The following is a 12,412-nucleotide window of genomic DNA, read 5'->3' on the forward strand; positions in this document are numbered from 1 at the left end:
TTCTCTGTTTAGTAATAAATAAATGACTATTCCAACCATACGAGCAAACAAAAAGCAAACGGGCCAGAAGAGGCAAATAGAGAGGGAGGATAGAGAGAGAGAGGGCGAATAAAACAGCAAGGGTGAAGTGGGGGAGAGGAAAACGAGAGGCAAATGGCGATAATGTAATGCGAGAGATAGGGATTGCGATGGGTACTTGGTATGTTGACTTTTTGCGTAGACTCCTCGGCAATGGCGCCAGAAATCCTTCTTGCTACGTCTTGAGCTTGCGTTCGTTTTCCCCGAAGAGGAAGGGATGATGCAGCAGAGTAGCGTAAGTATTTCCTCAGTTTTTGAGAACCAAGGTATCAATCCAGTAGGAGGCCACGCTCAAGTCCCTCGTACCTGCACAAAACGATAGCTACTCGCAACCAACGCGATTAGGGGTTGTCAATCCCTTCATGGTCACTTACGAGAGTGAGATCTGATAGATATAATATTTTTGGTATTTTTGGTATAAAGATGCAAAGTAAAAAGTAAAAGCAAAGTAAAAAGCAAATCAAGATTAAAGTGATGGAGATTGATATGATGAGAATAGACCCGGGGGCCATAGGTTTCACTAGTGGCTTCTCTCAAGAGTATAAGTGTTCTACGGTGGGTGAACAAATTACTGTTGAGCAATTGACAGAATTGAGCATAGTTATGAGAATATCTAGGCATGATCATGTATATAGGCATCACGTCCGTGACAAGTAGATCGAAACGATTCTGCATCTACTACTATTACTCCACTCATCGACCGCTATCCAGCATGCATCTAGAGTATTAAGTTAAAAACAGAGTAACGCCTTAAGCAAGATGACATGATGTAGAGAGATAAATTCATGCAATATGAAATAAACCCCATCTTGTTATCCTCGATGGCAACGATACAATACGTGCCTTGCTGCCCCTTCTGTCACTGGGTAAGGACACCGCAAGATCGAATCCAAAGCTAAGCACTTCTCCCATGGCAAGAACTACCAATCTAGTTGGCCAAACCAAACGGATAATTCGAAGAGACTTGCAAAGATAACCAATCATACATAAAAGAATTCAGAGAAGATTCAAATATTATTCATAGATAGACTTGATCATAAACCCACAATTCATCGGTCTCAACAAACACACCGTAAAAAGAAGATTACATCGAATAGATCTCCACAAGAGAGGGGGAGAACTTTGTATTGAGATTCGAAGAGAGAGAAGAAGCCATCTAGCTACTAACTATGGAACCGAAGGTCTGAGGTAAACTACTCACACTTCATCAGAGGGGCTAGGATGATGTAGAAGCCCTCCGTGATGACGGCCCTCTTCCGGCGGAGCTCCGGAACATGCCCCAAGATGGGATCTCGTGGATACAGAAAGTTGCGGCGGTGGAATTAGATTTTTGTCTCCTGTTCTGATCGTTTGGGGTACGTAGGTATATAAAGGAGGAAGGAGTACGTCGGTGGAGCACCGAGGGGCCCACGAGGCAGGGGACGCGTCCTAGGGGGGCGCCCCCCCACCCTCGTGACCTCCTTTTTGACTCCCTGGAGTAGGGTCCAAGTCTTCGGGATTACGTTCGGTGAGAAAATCACGTTCCCGAAGATTTTATTCCGTTTGGACTTTGTTTGATATTCTGTTTCTCCGAAACACTGAAATAGGCAAAAAATAACAATTCTGGGCTGGGCCTTCGGTTAATAGGTTAGTTCCAAAAATAATATAAATTGAAAATAAAGCCCAATATAATTCAAAACAGTAGATAATATAGCATGGAGCAATCAAAAATTATAGATACGTTGGAGACGTATCAGAGAGGTACCGCACCATCAATCAAGCCAAAAGCGAGTGGACTTATCATTACAAATCACAAACTTAAGGAGAGATTTCTCCGACCGATTCTTGCCTCAACAGCTATTAGCGCCCGAACGTGGATGCATGCACGAAGCAAGTATTGAACCCGACGCTTTTGGTGTGCATACGTAGCTTCTTGGAACGTGGATGCATGCAAAGAGCAAGCGTGGAACGGGATGCTCCTCGTATGCATGCATGGGCAGACACCCGGGCGTATTGGGTTGACGCCAGGCCGGCCGGCCGAGCGAACCAATGAGAACTTGTCAGCCGCGAGAAGATGTTGGAGCAAAGCACCGTAACCTAATCTTTTTTTATTCTAGCTAGATAAATTGAATGGGTACGATTAAAGATAATTAGTGTAGATAATTAAGGGCATTGGTGGGTAATTTGATTGAACCTTATGTAAATAGACTATTTTGGAAATCCATTGGTCATAATCAGCTAGTCAATTTAATTGATGGTCAGATGTTTCTGATTATTGTGTGATTTTCTAGACTAATTATCTTTTTTTTTCTGATTAGCTCTTGTATTATTTTTTGTATATAACAGATAACAGATTACTAGAAGGGTTGGGCGCGCTTTGTTGCAAGGTTGATGTTGTTAGGTTTCTTCAAAAAATAATCACTCTATTTCAAAATATAAGATGTATTACTTTTGAAAAGTCAAACCTTAAGTTTGATCAAATTTGTAGAGAAATATACCAAAATCCATAATGTCAAACCAGTATTTTTAAATTCATCATGAAATGAATTTCCATTTTTTTTAATATATTGTAGATGTCAATATTTTTTCTCTGAACTTGGTCAAAGTTAAAGTAATTTAAATTTCAACAAAACCATGCCCCTTATATTTTGGTACAGATGGAATAATTGATTTGGTGGATGGGGATGATGATAGCGTGTTTTTTGTATAATGTGGTGATTTGGTGGGCCTTTCGTGGTGTGATTCTGTGTTATCCGCTAACCAACATATATTTATGTGGGAAATTTTTTGTGTTGTTGGTGGTATATACTACTATATTGGTGCTACAATATCACATGATGACACTGATTTTTTTCAGGTGATGGGAGGGTGAGCGGGATTGATATGTTTTTAGGCCGATTGCAACTGATTGATTTGAAAAAAATGTTGACCCATCGAAATCGTATGACAAATTCAAAATTAAATAGCTCAATTGAATGGAAGAGCTTCAAAATTAAGGAACATAGTGAATAAAAGAATTAAATGGGAGAACTTAAGAAAGTGTTGACCCAATCAAAATCGGTTGACCAAAGCCTAAATTGAATGCCTAAATTAATTGTGAGGCCTTAAAAATTGAAAGCATGGTGTATAATATAAAATAATTGAATGAGATATCTTTGAGAAATTGTTGACCGGGTCAAAATCGGGTGACCTAATTTTTATTGGGAACCTCAATTGAATGTGGACTCTTTAAAACTAGTCACGGTGGGGAGTAACTTAGAGTAGTAACATGTATATGTTACTAGTCTATGTTACTACCTCCACAGTGGGTAGTAACATATATGTTGTGCCATGTATCACTTCATTTATTACGTTGTAGACTCATCTTTTCTTGGTATGTATGATGTTACAGTAACTAGCTATGTTATCACATGCTTCTCTTTCTTTATTAATTACATGCCACATCATCTATTTTGCTTAGATAAGTGTGATGTTGTCATCTATGTTACTCCCACTGTGGGTAGTCTAATGCTCCTGCTTTTGACCACTTTCACATGCATGCAGGCAATCCGGTCAAGGTTCTGCCATGAGCGGTTACGCACGTGTCTTTGCAGTTCATATATCATTGAAGAGAAAAGGGTGCCATCACCAATAGGTTTTGTCCGTTCTTGCGAGTATTATGTTTTCAACTTTCTCAAGTATTCAACCAACAAGCGAAGATCAATATATCAACTAGCATATTCTTACTTGCTTATTAGTACTTGCAGTGGAGCTTGATTTTTTTTGAGGGTTAATGCCACTTTATTTATCTAAGACGAGTCTGGGATCTCCGCAAAGACGACATCAAGCACAAAGTCTGGTGGCACCATGAGCCACACCTTACACAGTTCCTCTCCTAACCCTACTCTAGCAAGTTTATGCGCGGCAGAGTTCGCAGATCGTCCGACCCAAGATACTTTCACCTCGTGAAACAAGTGGAACATTGCTTTGATCTCCTCCACTGTTGGCCCTATGGCAGCCAAGTTCTTATCCTTTCCCTGAAGCATCGACACCACTGCCTTGTTGTCAGTCTCCAAGTGCAGCTTCTGTACGTTGATCCCGACCTGCTAGTTGGACCGCCCTTTTGCTCGCTAAGATCCCCATCATCTCCGGCTCCGTTGCATGGTGATAGACATGACAGGCAGCCGCCCGGAAATCCCCCGCATGGCCTCTCAGGATCACTCCTCCGCCTCCCTTATCTCTATGCTTTGACACATCACCATCGGAATTCGCTTTAATCCACCCCTCTGCCAGAGCTGTCCACTTCTGAATTTCCTTCTTCGACACAGCCGGTGCCTCCTTCTTGTGTACCGAGAGCCATTCTGCCATGTACGTACACGCTGACGTCTCTATTTAATGTGGCGCTGCAATCTTCTTCCCCATCCTTTGCTTCATTTCGAGCCAACCATAATCCATAACAAGCCTGGACCATCACCACCCGTTCGTCGGCACTCGCCTCTGCGAGCCATCCCAGCAGCCAGGTTGAGAGAGCACCCGAGGAGTCAATCTGACACGATTGGATTGCCACCGCAACTCCTTTCTCCGAGTGCAAGACCTTCCAGAAAAGAACCGAATGCAGACATGTCCAAAACCTGTGCATAAGCGTCTCCTCTCTCCCACACACTGCATAAAAGACCCCAGCCTTGATGCTGCGTCTTAGAAGCTCCGACCTGACTGCTAGCCCGTTTCTCATCAACCTCCACATATGTATTTTCTCCTTATTTGGAGCACATGTGCCCCGCAAGCCCAGCCACCCTTTGTGTTTTTGAACCGAGGAAGAAGTTCCCGGCCCTCCGGTCTTAATTCCATTTAGCATCATCTTAAGGTGGTATGCAGACTTCACCGAGAACACTCCGTTCTTCGTATAGTTCCATGCAATATAATCTTCCATTCCCGGTCCTCCAATAGCTATTTGTTTGCATCGTTGGCGTCCTCCAGTGAGAACATAACGTCAACTTTGTTCATGTCCCATGCCATGCCAGTTGGTGTCATCAGATAGCATACCTTAGTGACACCCTGCACATACACTTGCCCAAGTGGCTTCAAACTTCCCTGTCTTGGTATCTAGTTGTCATGGTGGATGTTGATTTGAGACCCATCTCCTATGCACCATATAGTGCCCTCCCTCAACAGATCGCGTCCGTATAGGATACTTCGGAAAGTGTATGAGGCCCCGGAGGGGCATGTTGCATTCAAGATCGCCCCTTCCTTGAAATATCGCACCTTGAGTACTCTTGCACATAATGAGTCTGGATTCTGTAAAAGTCTCCATGCATGTTTCGCCAGTAGTGCTTGATTAAATGCCACTTGGTCTTTGAATCCCAGCCCCCCTCCCGCTTAGCAGTACACATTTTCTTCCATGCTAATCAGTGCACCTTCCCTTCACCATTTGCTGCACCCCACCAGAAATTTGACGAAATTGAAGTCAGGTTCCAGCACATCTTCTTTATGAGTTGAAAACAGCTCATGGTAAAAGTCGCTGTAGCTTGTAACACATATTTAACTAACGTTTCTCTCGCTACTTTTGATAATCCTTGTCCTTTCCATCCCGAGACCTTCCCTTTTGAACATTCAGTAACATATTTAAGAGTACCATCCTTGGACTTCCCAACCACTGTTGGCAATCCTAAATACGTCTCACTCAATGCCTCTGATTCAATCCCAATTGCCTGCATAAGTGTCCCTTTCTCCTCCTCAAGAGAACCTTTACCAAAAAATATAGATGATTTTTGAAGATTTACTTTTTGCCCAGATGCAGCCTCATACTTCTCTAAGATATCCTTCAGGGCCACAAAATTGTCTTGAGATCCTTCCAAAAACACAATGCTATCATCAACAAACAAGAGATGTGTCACGTGGGGGCCAGTGCTCCCAAATGAGACACCCTTGATGATTTGGTTCTCTTAAGCCTTTTCCAGAAGTACTGAAAAACCCTCAACATAGAATAAGAATAAATAAGGGGATAGAGGGTCTCCCTGACGCAGCCCCCTAGATGGTAGAAACCCCCTAGAGCATCCACCATTTAACTTGACCATGAATTTTTCTGATGTTACACATCTCATCACCATCGATATCCATCCCTGAGCAAAGCCAAAACGTGATAGCATTTGTTCTAAGAAAATCCACTCTACCCTGTCATATGCCTTCATCATATCCAACTTGACCGCACACAATGGTTTCTTCCTCTTTCTTTTCCTGATTGCATGAACACTCTCATACGCCACAAGCACGTTATCCAAACATGTACTATGAATTTGCTGGTCCCTTTGGAGATCTTTTAATTTATCTTTCCTAATTAAGGTGCTGATTTCTGGATTTAAAATTTTGTTAGGTTCATCATAAAATAAATAAAGAAAATATCTACTGATTGTAGTCGATGATGGTTATGCACTACTTTTAGTTGTAGTCCAAAAATATCATATGTGATCACTAATAAGGGCAAGTGAATATAGTTATATACGATAGTATTTTTCTACTCAAAATCACAAGCTAGACATAGTACTCCCTCCGTCACAGTTTAGAAGGTGCGGTTAAATTTGCATGCGTTTCCACAATAGACAAGGTTTAGGGCGTATTGCATATATTTCTAGTAGCTAATTAGTACTCCGATATACTATTTCAATATGCATGCGTAGTGTGAATGCTATTTTTTAACACATCTCACAACCAATAGATAACCACCTAGGTCACAGAGAATTTTAAAGTGCGTCTTCTAAACCGTAACGGAGGAAGTAGCTTATTTTTATGGACGCGGCGTTTCAATGCCCGAGCCCAGCTGCTCCCGTTATCCTCGGCGTTGGCTCTGCTACGTGTCCGTGAAAGGTGATTTGACTGTTGCCGTGTGGGCGCTGGAAAATTGCTCGTGAGCGAGAAATACGGTATGTCACGGTGGTCTACGGTGCAGTCCCCCGAGCGATGCGCGCTGGACGTTTCAAATTTGCTGGGTGACTCCGCCAAGACCTCTATCTGTTCCGTGGCTCAGCCGGTTTGTATGGAGAAGAGCCGTAGCACATAATATATGTACAGGTTATTAGGATTTTTTTAGGGACACAGGTTATTAGGATTAATGCGAGCTGTGGCACAGAAAGAAAAACGACCCTGCATGGACTACAACAATATCTTGTGGATCTAGCGCTGGGGTCTTTAAAAAACGTTAGAGAAAGTGGTTGTAGTCCGTGGCAGCGACGGAGAATCACCGGCGTGCGATGGCGGACAACGGGTTTGAGTTCCTGGTGGTCGGAGCATGCTCCCGTACGTGCTGGCACGCAGATTGGACATGCCAGTTAAAACAAAGATTGTAGGTAATTAATACTCCCTCTGTCTCAAATTATAAAACAGTTTTGCTAAAGCACATCTAGATGTGCCATTAGTATTGCACATCTAAGTCATATATCATTGATCTTACATTAAGATTCGTGTAAATATTTTATTTCTTTTTTTCTCTTTATGCTTGATTCACTCACTTAGATGTGCAATAATTAGAGCACATTTAGATGTGCCCTAGACACACCCATTATAAAAACATTTTTAACACTATACTAGTATCAAAAACATTTTTATATTATAAGACGGAGGGAGTAATACTTAAGATACTATCAAAACTGGCATCCATCGCCCGGCGATAGGTCTAGCTTCCATTGTCTGTGGGGCTCGATGATGCGTTCGTTCAGTCAACCACAAGGATTAATTAATAATTGACAGGAGTACATGACAAAATGCTCAGTGACTGATTAGTAGACCTAAGTAGTCAAGCATCGCCGAGCAGGAGACCTCGCACGTTTGTGAACGGTGGTGCATGGCAATGCGGGACAGAGGAGTAGCCCTGTAAGTAAAACAAAAAATGTCGCTTGAGTAGCTCTGCTTGTTTTCTAGTGCTTGTGATCCGGTTCATGCACATGCAGCAGAAGATGCACACGAAAGTTCATCGTGTTTTTGGAGAGATGACGAGTGTTAACTGGGGAAGTTCATGTACTTTCTCGCATGGCTGATAATTATCCATCCATAATCCATGGAAACAGGGCAACAGCTCGAGGGGCACATCATTTGGAAGTAGCTAAGATGCATATTTTCTTAGTTGATCATTCATGGGAGAAGTATCCGTAAGCCAACACGACGACGCCTCAACCAATTAGTCTTTGCTTGTTTGGTAGCGTGGTGATTCAGTTCATGCACATAGCAAGGATGATCGACTCAAAGCCACACTGGAAACTGCAAAAAAAATGTTGAGATCTTCATGCTTTGGGTGTGGCATGGATACATACATCTTAGATGAGTGAACTTAACTGGGAAGTGCATTGTACTTGCACGGATGCATGATTGTGATTCTTAGGTGTCTCATCAGATAAATGTGGGAACATGTAGAACACAATCTGCTCTTTCAGGAATTCAGAAATTTACCAAACAATGCTACATCTTACATGAAGAGCACCATGGTTTTAACTATGCAACGGATTGTACTAATTAAGTTTCGACCAATGATTCCTTCAGCTTAGCATCAACCATGAAACACATTAATATTCAAGCCATGGTTTCTGCATATTGCTAGGGAGACAGACAGAAAGAAGAGGCAGAATGCAGCTTCAGATAGTACATGGTAGCCTGGAAATTTACACATAGGTTAACCAAAATTTCTTCATTCCATGTATACACATGGGCGTTGTATGATTAATACCTTGCCTTCGAAATAGTTTCGACTTGCATCCGAGTGAGGCAAAAACATTATCATTGCATGGGAAAATCTGCTAGCGTCACGAGGACATCAGATGATCTCCGTGGGTATTCAGGCCTTCAAGGACCTGCAGTGCATCCTGGAGACCTGGACAGATCTGAAACCGTCTCTTTCCAAACATTCTGCAAGCTTGGACTGTTGATACACGTCAAATCATCATCAACATTAGAGTTCAAACAAGATTATTTTACTATACAGAATACCGAATTATAGGGCTCGTTTCTAGTGGAGAGTGATATCTTGAGATCGAAGGCAAAAAGGCTTGTGGCTCCTGCGGGTTAGAAGATACTTGTCCTGAAACTCGAAGAAATTGCACAGGCCGGCTAGAGAAAGGGAGAAGGAGGCAAGAAGATCTGGTTGCTGGCGAAGGAAATGATTAACATACTAAATGACTGGTGGAGAAGATGAGCTGCTGCTCCTATTGTCGACACTTCAGTCGATTTGGTGGGAGGGGGCGAAGAAGGAGATCGAAGGAACCTGGGGCGAGCCAAGAAGGGAAACGATAGGGGAGACTGGAGAGGCGGTCCAGCAAGGCCCAGAAACAAAGAGGGGCCGTCTTGCGTTGTTCTGGACTGGGATGGCTGCAACGTTACCCATATGTATTAAATGCGCGGACCCGGGTCAGATTTCACCCCAATACGCATAAAGTATACATATGGAATACAAGATACTTCACAGATCTTGAAACGAATGAATGCACGTAATAACAGGACCATCTGAGCTTGGGCTCAGAAATGAGTTTTCGCTTATTTTGGTTTCTGTTTGTTCATACTTGCGAAAATACCTTTTGAAGCAATATTATGGAGCTGCCCCATTGCTAGAAACTAATATCATTTTGCTTCTATACTTGCAGTTGTGCAACTATTTACCGAATGAAAACTTCACTCCTGCGTCATGTCAATTTCTAGCTTGCAAAATTAAATCACTTATCAATACATCTTCCTTCGACAGACGCTCATGTTTACGAAATCTTATTTAATATTCATGTGTATACAAACTGTGATGTTCAATGGTCTATGACAATATGATTAATCTTCAAAATACAAATTGCAAAGCCGCTGATATGTTTAGTGCATGCTTAACCGCATGCCAATTTCTTGCAAACAACCAAAAAGAGACCAATGCTCTATTTGTATGATTAAGAAACAACTTTCTAATGATTATGTTGAGCACTTGGAAGCCTACTAAATGTCCTGTAGTAACGCGCAGGGTACCCGTCTAGTTTCTAGAATTTAGGCATATAGTTGGTCGTAGAGAGAAGATCGGCAAGCAACGTTTTGCATATATATTCACTGTAAGTGTTCACTACATCTTTGACTGTTCATACAATGGTTGTTAGATCTGGCATAAATAGTATTCATTGCAATATTACAAGAAGTACTAATATTCCAGTATGCCGCATTTCTTGCTTAATGTTGCCCACGAATAGGAAATAAAGAGTAATGTATGCAGTATTACTTTGTAGTTTGTAGTGGTTTACTCTGCTTTTCTAGGTTGCAAAAGGGACAACACTTGTTTGGGATACTTGCAGTTTACTCTGCCCATTCTACGTGCACTAATAGGACCCATTGGTAGATTCAGGTTGGATGGCAGGACGACTAGAGAATGCCTCAGGAGAGGGTGTCCATCAAGCACTATTAAAGATATTCGAAAAGGAACTGTAAGTGCCCATGCTATTTAGAAGAGTGAGAGTTTTCCAGTATGGAAGCGTGACTAATCTGGCATATTTTTCTGCTTCCTGGATTCTGTTTGTTTCTAAATAAGAACAATTTTCACATTTCATTGTTAAGTGATCAGTCTGGCGGGGAGGGGGAATACCAGTGCCTATGCTCCGGTTAGTAGTTTAGGTTAGGACTTTTTAGTCCTCGCAGGTGGGGTGCTCAGGCGGATGGCGGCGCTACTTCTTCGAGTTTGTCTTCCGGACTTCGATCCTCCTCGAATTCGTCCATCCGGATCTAGTCGGCAAAGCTCCGGCATAGATTCATGTCGTCCCTTTGGGGTGGTAAGGTTAGGGTTTATCGTCTTGTAGCGAGTTTGATGTCAGCTGCTTCAGATCTATGTGAGGGTTCAACGATAATGACTGCAGCTCCGGGGCACTGGCCCTTAAGGGCCCGACTGTCATTGACAAGGTCAAGCCGGCTCCGGTAGGAGAGCGGCGACAGCGGCGCGTCATCGGCTCGTATTAGGCGTCTAGGACAAACTCTCCCCTCCAAACTTCACCAGTGAGCCCGTGGATGTGCCTCCACTCTGCCTGCCGCTTGGGCGGCCGGTGGAGGGGAGGGGAATCCCGGAGCCTCTGTTCCTGTTAGTAGTTTAGGTTAGGGCTTTTTAGTCCTCGCAAGCACGGTGCTCGGGCGGATGGCAGCCCTACTTCTTCGAGTTTGTCTTCCAGGCTTCGATCCTCCTCGAATTCGTCCGTCTGGATGTAGTCGGCGGAGCTCTGGTGTAGATTCCCGCCATCTCTTTGGGGCGGTAAGGTTGGGGTTTCTCATCTTGTGGAAAGATTTGATGTCAGGTGCTTTAGATCTATGCGAGGGTTCAAGAGTGACGACTGCGGCTCCTGTGCACTAGCCCCTAAAGGCACGTGCACGAAGACTTCCTGGTTGTCATAGACAAGTTCAAGCCAGCTCCGAGAGGGGAGCGGCGATAGCGGCGCGTCAACAACTTGTTCGGGTGTAGCGACCCGACCTCAGACGGTCAAGTCTTTGTGCTTAAGTGTCATCCCTGGATCGGTATGCTGACACACATAGTACTCGAGGATTTGTAATAGAGGTAAATCACATGTATAAAGTAACGCAAATACTATTACCTCAATCCAAATAGCGAAAGTAACAAGGTTGTGGATTCCCATCAACACCAACGACAAAGTTGAGTGTAAAAATCGTAACCCTAACGTATCACTTGCTCGTCGTAAGAATCCTGCAACATGAGACGCTGCAGCCACAAAGGGTCAGTACATTGAATGTACTGGCAAACTCACACCATAGGATAATGATGAATAAATGCTATAACTACATGCATTTTTGGCTGGTGGAAAAGCTCTATGGGTATACTGTTTTTGCGAAAAGCCAATTTTTCCCTACTGCAAAGGAATATATTTTATTTAACTATACGGTTGGTTGAAAAAATTGAGAAGGTAAACCCCCTCTCAATCCCAATTAAAAGTAAACATTAACAACCCAACAAATTATTTAAGTAACGTGATGAGATCAATATGATAATCCAAGAACCAGATACTCAAGATGTCCATAACCAGGGACACGGCTAATCATAATTAGTTTGTACACTCTGCAGAGGTTTGTGCACTTTTCCCCACAAGACCCGATCTCCTCCATTGGTTTTCTGGCACTACATGATGTTTGAGAAACGGATGACCGAGACACAATCTTTCAGAAGCGTTAGCACCTTACGATGGGTATACCGGTACACCTACATCCCCTACATCTGCTAGTCTACCACCGTAAGAGTTCACACAACTTAATCAACTATGCTAGAGCCCATCATAGCTTGTGGCTGCACACGGAAGTTTCTAGCATGAATAATCTTATGATCCCTTTGAGCCTGGGTGGCAGTCCATAGGAGAATCACACGGTACCCCGGGATTTCCAA

This window comes from Triticum urartu, chromosome 6 (assembly GCF_003073215.2).
Source record: "Triticum urartu cultivar G1812 chromosome 6, Tu2.1, whole genome shotgun sequence".
Lineage (NCBI taxonomy): Eukaryota > Viridiplantae > Streptophyta > Magnoliopsida > Poales > Poaceae > Triticum > Triticum urartu.